This window comes from Chinchilla lanigera, unplaced genomic scaffold (genome assembly GCF_000276665.1).
Source record: "Chinchilla lanigera isolate Chin_1 unplaced genomic scaffold, ChiLan1.0 scaffold00029, whole genome shotgun sequence".
Lineage (NCBI taxonomy): Eukaryota > Metazoa > Chordata > Mammalia > Rodentia > Chinchillidae > Chinchilla > Chinchilla lanigera.
In genome coordinates this window covers 6,463,500-6,467,574 of record NW_004955430.1, presented here as the reverse complement: position 1 = coordinate 6,467,574, position 4,075 = coordinate 6,463,500, and the positions used below count along the sequence as shown (strand labels likewise).

Here is a 4,075-nt window from a genome sequence, read left to right as displayed (position 1 = left end):
TCCTTCCTTCCTTCCTTCCTTCCTTCCTTCCTTCCTTCCTTCCTTCCGTTTGTCTGAGACAGCATTTTGCTATACACTTCAGGCTGGCCTTGAACTCACTTTGTAGCCCATGCTGGCCTCAAATTCAAAGCAGTTCTCCTGCCTCAGCCTCCGAGTGCTGGGATTACAGGCGTGTGCCACCACACATGGCTCTCATATGTTTTAATGTGTAGTATTTTTGCTATCATTTAGTTCTAAGTATTGTTTAGTTTTCGTTACATTTTCTACTGGTTTTTTTTTGGTATGGGGAATCAAAAACTCAGAACCTTGCGCTTGCCAGGCAAGCTGTGTGCCCCTGAGCTGTATCCCTGGCACCACGTTTTCTACTTTGATACATGGTGCAAAGAGAAGTGTTTTCTTTTTCAAATAAAGGTATGAGGGACTTTGCCGTTTTAAATTTCTTAATTAAATTGCATAGTAATCAAACAGATGGCAATTACTTGGAAATTATTGAGACTTGCTTTAAGAGGTCTATGTGGTCAGTTTTTGTACATGCCCCCTATGTTTGAGGGAAATGTATATTCTTTAGTTACTGGATGCTAGATACACAATTTTGGGATGCCAAGTATATTTTTCTTGTAGTTGGCTTTTTTTTTTTTTTTAAAAGAGGTCAGCTCTTGGTGTAAGTGAGTATTTGTATTTTTGTTTTGTTTTGAGACAGGGTCTTGCTATGTAGTTCAGGTTGGCTTTGAACTTGCTACGTAGCCCAGGCTGGCCTTGAACTCTGGTGATCCTTCTGCCTCAGCCTTAAGTGAGTATTTGTTGTAGGTCTTTTTTTGTTTTTAAGAGTAGGAAGTGTTTATTGAGAGAAAGAAAGCTTCTGTCTAAGAGGGACAGAAGGGGTTCCTGAGTGCGTGACTCCTTGTTTTTTTTCTGCTGGCCTTTTGTTTTTGGTCTTGATGATCTGCAATTACCATATCTAGGTATACATTTCATATTTGCCTAGCTTGATGTGTATTTTTCCATATCTATGCGTTTATATTTTCATCTCCAGGAAAATCGTTGGCTGTTATCTCTGATTGCACCTCTCCTTCATTCTCTAGTCTTTTATGACTATGAAGTACCATGTCATACCTTTTAATTGTTTTCTTTATGTTTCTTAGCCTTTTTTGTTTTCTATCTACTTGTTCATTTGTCCTGCAGTTTTAATTTCATCATAATTACCTTCTAATATAAACATTCTGGCTGAGCGTGGGGGCACATGCCTGTAATTCTAGCACTCAGGAGGCTGAGGCAGGAGAATTGCTCCAAGTTCGAGGACCACTTGGGCTACAAAGTGAGCTCAAGGCCAGCCTAAACTGCATCATGAGACCCTGTCTCAAAAAGGCCAAAAAAAAAAAAAAAAAATTGTATCTTTAGCTGTGTCTGATTGGCTGTTTCATCTATTTACTGAGTTTCTAATTTCAAAGAGAATTTTTTCCTATAAATTATATCTGAATCATTTTGTTTTGCTTTGAGACACCTACTCTATAATTTAGGCTGGGCTTAAACTTACTACATAGCCCAGGCTGGCCTCAAACTTGGTGTGATCCTCCTGCCTCAGCCTGAGTGCTGGCATTGCGGGTTTGCGCCATCTTCTGTAGTATTTGATTCTTTTTGGATCTGGCTGGTCATTTTTTAACAGGTTCTTATTCTTCCAGATATATTTATTGAGTATCTGTTATGTACCAGACACTGTTCTAGGCAGTAGACATTATACTCTGGTAACTTGTACCTGTATTCACTCTAGCATTTTGCCCAACTCCAAGTTATCAGAACAAGATGTTGGAGAAACAGCTCTTTCATGTTCTGTGCTCACCAAGAAAAACCAGCTACATAAGTTTAACCTCTCACGCATTCCAAATAGAGTACCCAGTCTTCATAAATTCTACTGGCCTAGGGGCCTAAAGACTCAAACTTTAAGGAACGTTGATGTAACCAAAAACCCGTGGAGTACAGATGGTCTACCCCGAGAGACAAATGAGGCTCTGGCAGTTTTATCTGTAGCTGCAGCCCAAAGAAACACCTTGAATCCTATAGGAAACAAAAAACCCAGGAGCTCTGTTTTTGCTGCCTCTGCTTATCATACTTCAACTGTTTTGTTCCCATTGAGAAAACAATATTAATTCAAGGTGTCGGTTTTTCTTACTTTGTTCTACTACATTGACTTATCAAATAATATTAGAGCCAGGCGTGGTGGCGCACGCCTGTAATTCCAGGGACTTGGGCAGGGGAAGGATGCAGAGTGAATACTTGAGGGATACAAGGGCTTTTTTCTGGGATAATGAAAATTTTCTAGAATTAGATAGTGGTGAATGGTTACAGAACATTATCAGTCTACTAAAAACTACTGAATTGTATGCTTTGAAAAGGCTAAAAGGGATATATTTAAACATTTTGTAGTAAAGTATACCTTTAAAAAATTCTCAGGTACATTGTTCACTTGTAGCACATACTCAGATCGTGACTACTAGGTTAATGACAAAAGTAAGGCTCACTTTAAGCATCGAAGGATTAGTAGTACATGTCACTTCGCAATATGATGCAGCTTGGTTTGGAGATTTCCAGGAGACAAGACCAGTACTGCAGAGATGTGACTTTTATAACTCCTACAGTGTACTTTCACTTAAACTCCTTTAATGTCATAAACATCTAGTAACTCATCTAGAATGAATACAGGCATAAAAAAGGGGGAAGGATTTCTCAACCTTTGAGAATGGTCCCCAGAGACTTCTGGTCAGTTGTTCTGTCAGTCCTATCAGGGTGCTGTCAGCTGTGAGCATCATTTGGTGCCTTAGAGAATTTGGCACAGATTGGATTGAAAGGGGACAAGTTCTGCCCCTTGGGAAGTTGGTCTGTTGGGACTCCTGAATCCCCAAATATGATACCACTTGTGTGTGTGCAGTGTTTTTTTTAACTGTGAATGAGTAGCCTGGTCACTTTTTGTCCTTTAAATTATTAGTTTTCACGCAAATTTTGCTTACTGGCATTGTTTAATAGGAATTTAGGTGGAACAAGTTTTCTTTCAGAGCACAACTATCCCTTTGTGTTCAACTACCATGCTCAGTTCCTCATTTCCTCTTTTCACCTGTCCATTTATTTAAAAAAAAATGTGAACCTTTTTTTGAGGGGGGCGCAGTACTAAGGATTAAACCCAGCGCCTTTGTGCTGCTACATCTCCAAACTTTTTTATTTATTTGAGACAAGGTCACACTAAGTTGCCCAAATTGGCTTTAACTTGGGATTCTCCTGTCTCTGCCTCACGAACAACTGGGATTACAGGAATGTGCAAATGTGCTCAGTTCTTCATTACTATTTTAAGGAAGCAGCTATCCCAAGAGTATATTCTCAGGGACATTCCTGGATAACTTGGTGTTCCTGTTTATTTTACAGTCAGATTCTTTTTTTTTTTTTTTTCCCTGTACCGGGAATCGAACTCATGACCTTGCACTTGCCAGTCAGGCGCTGTGCCACTGAGCTAAATCCCCAGCCTACAGTCAGATTCTTGATCTGCCTTTCTTCTCTTTTCTTACCTTTTTGCTAATCATAAGTATGTTTTCAGACTGTCCATGGTATTATAACTTGTCTTTGCTCATGATGTTGTCTCTCCTCGAATGTATTTCCCACAGTCTCAGGCTCTTGCCAGTGTACAGTACCTGCCTGTTCTTAAAAAAAATCTGTCTTCAAAATACTCAGTAAACTTCTCTTGACCATCTTTTACTACCTTTTCCTTTATAAATCTTGAGAAACTTTTGTGTCTTGCATAATTATTGGTATTTTTGTGAGTACTCTCTATTCACTATAAACTTCTTGTCATCTAGGACCTTGTGTTGCCTATCTTTCATGTTATCTCTGGCAGGGCAAATTGCAAAACATTAAATTAAGTATGTGTGGCATTAGATTATGGCAATAGTTTTCATTTGAGATTAACCTGCCATCTTTGAAAGCATTCATTTCATAATAAGTTTTATAGCCAACATGCCACACTGTTGGCAACTTTATAACATCTTTTAAATTGATGACAAAAATACGAAGTCTTTTTTTTTTTTTTTTTTTG

The 4,075-nt window shown here is 38.7% G+C and overlaps 1 protein-coding gene across 2 annotated transcripts in view; it reads left to right on the top strand.

Moving 5' to 3' along the window:
- Positions 1–4,075, top strand: part of Fam208a (family with sequence similarity 208, member A) — a gene marked incomplete in the record, with an annotated part of 40,302 nt that overhangs the window by 13,382 nt on the left and 22,845 nt on the right.